We start from the raw sequence: 10,154 nt of genomic DNA on the forward strand, positions 1-10,154 counted from the left end.
CTTGTGAGTGGGGAAAAGCTACCTGCAAAGGTAACAATGAAGGCTTTATGTTGGCTTCCCAGAAATGAGGTTACAACTCTGGGTGGGGCACTGGGTCTCAGTTTTATTGCTTTTATTTTTTTTTAGAAAAGGACCCAAACACAGATTGAACCTGGCCCTTGTTGCTGCCATTGACACCTGGTAGAAGTGTTGCATAAAGGTATGAGAGGGAGTCCGATAGCAGGAAAGTTTGGGTGAAGAGGTGGGTTTTTGCCTTGAGTGCTGAAGGTAGTGAGGTTAGTAGCTATTCTTCCTTTAACTGGTAGTCAGTTCCATAGTCTTTATCCAGCTCCTGTTTCCTGCAATTTATGAGTCTTTTTCTAATAGCTGACACCTTCGCTGTTTCAGTGAAATGTAGCTGATGTGGGAGATTAAGGTCACAGACAGACAAAGATATTCTTTCAGATACCTTGGGCCAGGTGAAAATAGAACCACCACTGACTGGTGGGTTCACATCAAGTGAGCTTTTAGGAGGGGTCTGCATGAGGAGGGCCTGAGACACTTAATTATGGTGATGCAAAATCAAACACAGCAAATTTCTCAAAGTGGATCCTTTGATCAGTTTGGGAGAAGGATGTGGAAAGGGGCCTTGTGATGCTGGTAAACCAAGTGCCAGCTCTGGCCAAGGCCATGGGTGCTAGCTAAGAACTGACACACCCATGGCTGGAACCAAACTAGCTCACCTATATGTTAGTTTTGTTCAAAATAGGTATTAGTCTTATAAGAATGTATTTAGTGTTTAGAATCTATGAAATGCTTGCAAGTTGCTGCATGCATTCATCTCACTTGTAATGCCTGTATCCCATGCTATAAGGAAATATGTAAGTTTTGCTTTGTAACTTTAAAAATGTTTGCTCTGAACTTGTGCACCCAGGCAGGGGAATCCTGACCAATCCCCCTCAGTAAGGCCTATCAAATTAAATGGGCCATTAAGAAACATCAAAATACAAAGTATCTGTGAATGGCCCTATCATACCATGGAAATGCTACATGCAAGGGAGCTCCTCTCATGGACTGGAAGGCCAAATGCAAAAGATAAAACAGGGTCACAAGAAAATTTGTCATCTCTTGGCTTTTTGGACTCTCACAGGGCCAGAGACATTAAATGAAGGCAGAGATCCCCATGGTTTACCTCTGGGTCCGCCCTGAAAGACATTTTGAATTGACAGATTAGCACATCACTGTCATGTTTCAGAGTAGCAGACATGTTAGTCTGTATCCACAAAAAGAAAAGGAGTACTTGTGGCACCTTAGAGACTAACAAATTTATTTGAGTATAAGCTTTCGTGAGCTACAGCTCACTTCATCAGATGCATGCAGTGGACCAGTTGTCATGGAGTCCCCGGGCGATGCTCTGGAACTGCTCCCTTTCCTCACTGCATCAGAGCCAGTGTGAGCCCCCTCTACGGTGTGCAAGGGGGAGGGGCTGATGCAAGCCGATGCTAAGGAATGGGAGAGATGCTGGAGCATCCATGGAAACGTTGGTGGGGTTGAACTTCCCCAGGTCACTGGCTAAAGTGACCTCGCTCAGTTCGGTCTCGAAGGGGGGAGAGATGTGAAGAAGCGGGACTGTTCTTAATGTTTCCTCTGAGTAGTGTGGGGGTGCCTCAGTTTCCCCTATGCAGTTCTTAAGTATCTAGGTGGTGGGATAAGGGTGTATGATCATTGCAGAGCCCTAGAGGGCAGGTGTGTGCAGGGGTCTGGACACAGAGAATGGCCAACACCCTGTTTCCTGCAACTCATGGCCTGGCCCTTCCCCCCTGCAAGGTGAGAGCTAAAGGGTTGGAGAACAAAGGAATCCGGTGACCTCCTGGCCCGGGAAAGGGACAAAGCCCAGAGGAGGAGGGGCTGGAGAGAGTTTCAGTTTGGGGCTGGTTGGGGATGTGGAGTGAAGTCCAGATGTGGTTGTCTGGCTCACTGCCCCCCAAAATGGACCCAGCTGAGGGGTCCTGTTCTCTGCACCTACAAGCTCTGTTTTAGACCATGTTCCTGTCGTCTAATAAACCTCTGTTTCACTGGCTGGCGGAGAGTCCCGTCTGACTGCGGAGTTGGGGGGCAGGACCCTCTGGCTTTCCCAGGACCCCGCCTGGGCGGACTCGCTGTGGGAAGCGCACGGAGAGGCAAAGGATGCTGAATGCTCTGAGGTCGGACCCAGGAAGGTGGAAGCCATGTCAGCTGTGTGTCCTGAAGACAGTCTGCTCACAGAAAGGAGACTTCCCCAGAATCCTGACTGGCTTCGTAGGGAGCAGTTCCAGAGCATCGCCCGGGGACTCCGTGACAACTGGTCCACTGCATGCATTTGATGAAGTGAGCTATAGCTCACGAAAGCTTATGCTCAAATAAATTTGTTAGTCTCTAAGGTGCCACAAGTACTCCTTTTCTTTTTACTGTCATCTTTAGAAATCATAGATGGTAATTCATTTGTGTGTATACATTTGCTTGTTTTAACCTGTAAATAACTAATTTCTTTTTCCTAGATAATAAGTCTTTAGATAGTTCATTGCAGGATTACAGGCCTCCTCTTGAATAGCAGGGTAGATGCCTGCAGACAATAGATGCCTCAGTAAGGAGGCTCCTGCAGAGCCCTGAGTTAGCAGGAAGATGGGTGAGGGTGGAAAGACTGATGGGGGAAAAGGCCAGCTGGAGGATTTGCTGCCTGAGGCTTACAGTGGGTCTAAAGTACAACTCCAGCCCCAGGGAGGAGAGCTAGGAGGCTCCTGTCATAAGAGAGAGAAACAGAGAGAAACAGATGTGTAAGCGGGGGAATAATCCCGCTATTGTGGGGAACTTTCCTGGCTTCTGCACTACCCTGGTGAAGTGGGCTAGTCCTCACTCCCACTTCCTTTTCCCAGTGATCTCCCTGCCCTTGAGGACTCCGCTTTCACTTTCCTGTCTGGCAGAGTCCTCGTAACCCCAACAAGGCTGGGCCCAGGATTCCTGGGGGGCTCGACCCCCAACCCTGCTGTGGTCACCTAGGACAGGGGTGAGGGTGTCCCCACTCCGGGGTACTCTCTCTGAACTGGGCACTTCTCTGACCCACTGACCATTACATACAAGTTAAAGCAAATGCAAGTTATTTAATCAACAATTAATTTTAAAAAGAATAAGGAATAATGGGAAAGGTTAAAGGAAACACATCAACCCACCCTGTGGCAGGGAACATCACAAATAGTGTCTCTGGAACGTCAGGGCAGTTCACAGTCTGTTCCTTGTAAGTCCCAGGCCTTCTTCTCAGGCTCTGGCAGTGCTGCAGGGATGCTGTGGGTTGGACACTTGCTCTGGTGGTGGCCACACGCTCTCAGGCTCCAAGTGGTAGGACCCTTCTTCCCAGTGTCGCCCCCGCCCTGTCGGGGTTATGATCCAAGCCTGACCTGCAGAGCGTCTTGGCTGAGGCGTCTCCCCAGCTGCTCACCACACCCAGCTCCGGACTGCTCCAGCCCCAGCTCCATCACTCTGTCTCAGCACTGCTGTTGCTGCTGCTGCTCTGCCTCCAGCTCCCTGGGCTGCTTCTTTGGCCCCTCTGCCTCTGGTTGCTGCAGCTCTGCTCCCAGGACAGGTCTGCTCTGCAGGCTGCTTCTGTGACTCTGCTCCCAGCACTGACCTGCTTCCTGGGCTGCTTTTCTGGTCCCTCTGGATCTGGCACAGCTCTGCTCCCCAGCTTAGCTTGGGCCCCTGCTTTCTCCTTAGCTTGGCCCCACTCTGTCTGACCCAGGCAAATCCAGCTGACACGGAGGACGGGACCTCCCTGGCCTCCTGACTCCCTGATTAGCCTGCCCACCCTGTCATTCAGGCTGACCTGGAGCATTGGCCTCTCCCCATTGTTCCTGGGGGCTGTCAGTCTCAGGGTCCTGATTCCCCATTGACCCTTCCCCCTTTTTAGTACTGGGAGCTAGCACCTAAAACACCCCCACTGAATGTAAGTAAGGGGGCAATAGTCCCCTTACAGATGGATTGTCTGAAGTACAGCCCAGCTCTGGGAGGAGGGATGGGGCCTCCTAAACGGGAGGAAACTGACCAAAACTCTTACCCAGAGTGGGTGTGAATTTGAGTAGTTAAATTAGTGGGTTATGCTCTGTAGAATGAGTGAATAAACCAGACCCCACCAAGAGCAGTTGAACTAATCTGGTCTGGGTAATTTATCTGAAAAGACCCAAGGGGCACTGAGTGCAATGCACCTGCAGAGCTACAACAGGCCACAAGTGGGTGTGCTTGAGAGTCACCCCCCAAGACACTATTATTATCGTAAGTGCCACCATGTAGAGGTATAAGAGACAAGATGCAGCTTCTGTGAGGTTTGGCTGGAGTCTTGTGTCGTTGTTTATCTTGAGTGTCCCTAACTTTCTCTACCCATATATTTATTACAGTTATGTCTCTGAAAGCGTGAAAATGAAGATGACATTAAATTAGTATTTCAAATATGAAATTAATATTTAATGAGAAATATTTACGAAAGTACCATTCAGTAATTCATGACACAATGACTACATATACTTAACATTTGCACATATTTGTGCAAATAACTTTTATTATTAATTACTATATTATTATTGTTATTATTTATTTTATTATTTTTACAGGCAAGTGACACTATTATGAAATGGCATCTTAGAAAACTGGAAGAAAAAGAATGCTAACCTTTACAGAGTTGTAAAGGAAAAAAACAGTGTAAATTGTATACAATATAGTCCTTATTTCTAAAGTGCTGACCTGTTATTTACTTCACTAAGGCATTGACCGTGTCTTTAAAAGCATTATTAAACGTCCAAGGAGTACTCGGTATACTTGGAACCAGTTAATGTGCTTTTAAAATGTGGATGTGAGGAATGGGGATTTCACTCATTGTCCCTTAATGTGATTTCCCTCTAAGAAAGGTTAAACTTTCTCATGCATCACAGAAGTCAAAAGCATAAAACTGCAGGTTAATATGTAGATTTGCTCTAGTCTTTATAGATGTTTCTTGGCTAGAGAACACACAGAAATTGTAACCTGCTGTGTTTCCCTATCTATATTTTTTATGGATGAGTGTTATATTTGAATTAGATATTATTTAAATCTTAATAATGAGGCAAGCATCAAGAAACAATCTGATTGATGGCAATTCCCCAGAGTGTACAGAACCCCACAGATACCACCACAGAGATTGGGCACTTAAAGACACAGGGAGGTTGGATTGTATTAGTTGGATTACAGAGCTACACAGGGGCATAAGTTGGAGTAAGACTGTCCTTGCCCTCAAGTGCGGCCTACCTGGAGCTTGGGTCCAGGCATAGAGGAATGAGTGGGTGCTATGAGCCTGCTATCCCTCATCTTCCCTACAACAGTGGGCAGAGAGTAGCTGGTCAGCAGGGGAATGCATCAGCCAACACAGCTGAGTTGGCAGACAGGGTGTCATTCTACCATTGCTGGGATAGGACCCTGGAGCAAGGGGGAAAATAGAGGATAGATTGGTAAGTCAATCCCTGGTAAGCCAAATTAGGTAGCCAATGAGGTCTTTGCAATGTAATTTGATGTCTACCACCTGAAAATTCCACACTGAATTTTGTTCAGATGAAAACTTCTGTAACAGTACTGAACCTTTCTACAGCACCTGTCATTAGAGGATCTCTAAGTGCTCTATAACTCTGAATTAATTAAGCCATTCTGTGAAGTAGGAATAATTATTCCCATTTTATTGCTGAGTTTTAGTAACTTGCCCAGGACCTTTCAGGTAATCTGTGGCAGAGAATGCAACTCAGATCACCTGAGCCACAATCTTATTCTAAAAAGATTCTTCTCCCTAGATGTGGTAAGTCCACAGAGAAAAATCTTGTGAATAAGGTTTGGTTTAAACAAAGCTCATTAAAGAAGTAGTGACTCCTGAGGGTTGGGGTTCAAATATCTCTAAGGCACACTAGGTTTGACAGCACCCATTATCCCACCATGGGTTCATTACCTTCAGAAGGACCAAGTGTGGTCGGCAGAGAAGAGCTGAGGAAGTGCAATGAGGATGTATGTTGGACACATGCAGAGTGCATTCCTCTGGAGAGCATTACACCTGTACTCAGATAACAAAACTAATTCTTTTCAATGGTACAGTGTCCTCTATCCAGTGATCTCAAAGCACTTTACAAACATTAAGGACCAAATTGTGATCACTGTGCTCATGCTAATAATCCTATTGATGTCAATGGAACTTGTCGCTTTAGTAAATTGATGACAGTTTAGCCCTATTGAATTATTACTTTTCTCAGAAGCAGGTATTATTCCCATTCTACAAACATAGTCTTGCAGTGCCTTAGAAGCCAAGATATGAAGAGGCTTGTAGCATGATTCTCTGGACAACCCTTGTCATCACACAACCTAAGCAAGACCCAGTGAGGTGCTAACATTTCTCATTATCAAACTTACAGTTGCTAGATGGGTGTCTTTTTGTTTGAGTGACTTGAGTCTCCTTAAAGGGCCTTGATTTTCAGCACTTCTGAAACTCAGGACTTCCTAAAGAGGCTCCAGTTGGGCACCAAAACCATGGAGGCACCCATCATCACTAGTCACTTTTGAAAATGTAGAGCGTAATCCAAAGCCCATTGAAGTCCATGAAAAGACTAATGATTTTTCCAGAGACTCTTGCATTGACTCCAAAATGCTTTGGATCTGTCCCAGAGGCTTAGTCAATAACACAAAAACTGAACTCAAAGTAGTTGGAATGTAAATAAGACACATTGGCATAAAAGTTACAAAATCCATTTTTGATGGTCCATTAGAGCCTGATAATGAGAAACAGGTTTTCCAGATGAGTGGGCTTTCTGGGCATGGCACTGTATGAGCAGCTGCCTCACCCAGAAAACTAGTAGTTCCTAAATGAAAAATAAAAAGTGTGAAATGGAAGAGAAGATTTTAAAATTAAGATTAAAAGGAACTAATATTGATAGTGCAGTAAAACCTAGAAATGTGAGGCAGGCTTCTTTTTTTTTTGAAAGGGGCTGCAATGCATGGCAAAGTATCTTTTGCTGCTGTTGACTTGGGCTACCCAGAAGAAAAGGGATGGGGAGAAAAACCAGATTTCTTACAGAAACCCTTATTTATGAGAAGATTTGAAATTGACTATGGCTTTCCACATGCCTAGAATTATACCAGGAAGATTGGAGAATGAAGGCCTGTTGATTGGGTAGGGAACTGGAAGCCAAGAACTGACTCACTTTGTGACCAGGCACAATTCACTCAGCTATTATTTGACTCAGGTTTCCCATCTGTACAATGAATTTAATTTTAATGACTAGAACTGTGCAGGAACTGGATTTTTAATTCTGCTCTGGAATGGAATGAAAAAACAAAACAATTCAAGGTTTCCCAGGAACAGATTTTTTTAGAAGCCACAGGGCTTTCTTTTCAACAAAATCAGAATGTTTCATTCCCGTGTCAATGTTTTCATTGTATATTATAGTTGATCATGTACAATTAAGTCATTTTGAAATGAGTAATCAAAATGTTACAGTCCAAACAGGTTGAAATTGAATCCTTTGAGTGCATCAAAACTCTTTTTCAATATTTGTTTTGAAACAAACTTTTGTCAGAGATTACATGTTTTTGCTTTTTGATGAATCTGCATTTTCTGATGAGAAAATGTTTGTCAGAAAATTTCTAACCAGTTCTAGAACTTATGTACCTCACTGGTGCTTTGTGCATCCTGTTTAGTGTACATAAAGTGTCTTGAGGTCTGTAGATAAAGAGACTATAAATCCAAATTGTTATGTCAATTAGTGGTGAAAACACTAACTAATCCTTCACCAACAAGTTTTACTTACATTTTGAATCCCGTTATCAATGCTGTTACTTTTCCCCTCTCCAGTGATCTTCTGACTATCTTGCTGGGTTTAGTAGGCCCAGTACAGTGATGTTAGCAGCTAGGTTGTATGTGTACAGTATATCACACGAGAGCCTTATTCCTTCTTCCTTTATTTCAAAATTGAATATGGTAAATTCAAAAATATACTTGAAACTGTCCTTGCTAAAATAGCTTAGTATTTCCAATAGGAGTAGGTGAATAGATTGGGATACTATAAAACACAACCCATACCTTTGCCTATTTCTCAATCTGTGGTTGAAACGATCCTTTTGGAAGGTTAGAAAATGTTGACTAAGGCCCCACCCACTTGTCAGAACATGGCCCAATCTGTGATCTGAACCAATATGTTGTGATTGAATCCAACCACTGAATCTCATGTGTCTCTAGGGCCCCTGGTAGTGATTGATCACTGTTCCTAGCTTTTGGAATCTTGAGTGCACTCCTAGAGGAAGATCCTAAGTCTGCCAAACTTTTTGGGCAGTGGGACCCCTGTCTGGCTGCCTAGACCTCAGAACAGTGTCACAGCCCTCCTGGGCCGCCAGTTACTTAGTCACATTCACATAGAGTCCACAGGGCTTTGGTTTCCAATTAAACCCTTCAGTGACAACTTGCCACTAAAAGAAGAAACACAGGCTTAGCAAATGAATTTCTTAACCACAAGCACTTTACTCTTAAAAAGTGCTAGTGAGTTACAAAGTTTTATCGAAAATAACAGTGTGACCCCCCATGGTCTGATCTCAGCCTGACTGTGAGTCCTGGTTCTGGTCAGCATCCTTAAGTGAGGCAGAGTCTCTGCTGCCTTGTCTACTCTCCAGTCTGGCCTGCTTACATGTGACAGTGATATGCCCCCTGTTTAGAAAAGCACGCTTCTTTTAAAACAATTGTTCTTCCACTACTGTCTTTCTGCTTTGGCTGAGGGTTTCCCAGGTCCCCTCTCTCTTCCTCCACTCCCAGTTGGCTTCTGTGTACAGCAAGGATCAGCAACCTTTGGCACGTGGCCCCTCAGGGAAAGCCACTGACAGGCCGGGACCATTTGTTTACCTGCAGCATCTGCAGGTTTGGCTGATTGCAGCTCCCACTGGCCAGGATTCACCGTTCCAGGCCCATAGGGGCTGCGGGAAGCGGTGGGAGCCAAGGGATGTGCTGGCCGCCACTTCCCACAGCCCCCATTGGCCTGGAACAGCAAACGGAGGCCAGTGGGAGCTGCGATCGGCCGAACCTGCAGATGCTGCCGGTAAACAAACCATCCTGGCCCACCAGCAGATTTCCCTGATGGGCTGCGTGCCAAAGGTTGCCAATCGCTGGTGTACAGGGTCCATTGTCCCAAGGGATTGGGTTGGTCAATGAGATTCATTCAAAGTCAGTGGCCATGTTGATAAGAAAATCTGTTTCCAGTGGAAAAAGAAAAGAAGTATTCCTTTTCCTTTTGCGAATACAGACTAACACGGCTGCTACTCTGAAACCTGTTCCTAGAGGAAAAAGTCATTCAATACTGAGGGTCTTTGAAGTCTCTCTGATTGTTCTCTCCAAGGTGTCCCTACCATAGACACAATGTCCAGAATAGATTGACCCTGTTAAGTTTTGACTTGCTTTCAGCACCACCTTGATGTCCAAATCCAAGATGGAGATTACAGTGCAAAATGAAGGTTACAATCAAAATGGTATTCAGCAAGCAAAAGTGAGTTCACAAATTGGCACCAACATACTCCCAATCTGTCATACCACTAACCACCATTTCTTACCTACATCTCATGCCATGATCTTGTTAGATCTCACACATTGAGGAGAATTGGCTTGGGTAGATACTTGCCTGGGAGGACCCCCAGGAATCCACACATATTAAAGGCAGTGGTCTTAGTTATTTAGTAGATGTAATTCTTCACTTAGTTATTCAGTAGAGGTAATTCTTCACAAAAATTATTAGTTTTGGTTTTCATCTTTTGACTCTCTTCATTTATATTCCCAGCCATGCTGTGTTCTGTGACTTTCTTCCTTTCTTTCTGTCAACACCATTTTGCTTCAAAGCTGGCTGCAAAAATAAATGTATTTGTTTGTGGTCCAGTGTAGGGAATAGATTGTCCCTGGTCCTTGTACGGGAGGTATAGGCACGTATGTGACTGTGTGTGTGTGGGCGGGAGGATGGAGAATCATGCAAGAGACATCTCTCCTATTCTTCTGTTGCAAGCTACTGGCTCTCTTTCTAAGGGTGGGGGTTTATCCCAGTGTTCTTTGTAACAATTTCCACCCCATCACTTTTCCAGGAACCTATGTGCTGATAAGTTTTAATGTGCAT

The sequence above is a fragment of the Chelonia mydas genome, chromosome 2, assembly GCF_015237465.2.
Source record: "Chelonia mydas isolate rCheMyd1 chromosome 2, rCheMyd1.pri.v2, whole genome shotgun sequence".
Lineage (NCBI taxonomy): Eukaryota > Metazoa > Chordata > Testudines > Cheloniidae > Chelonia > Chelonia mydas.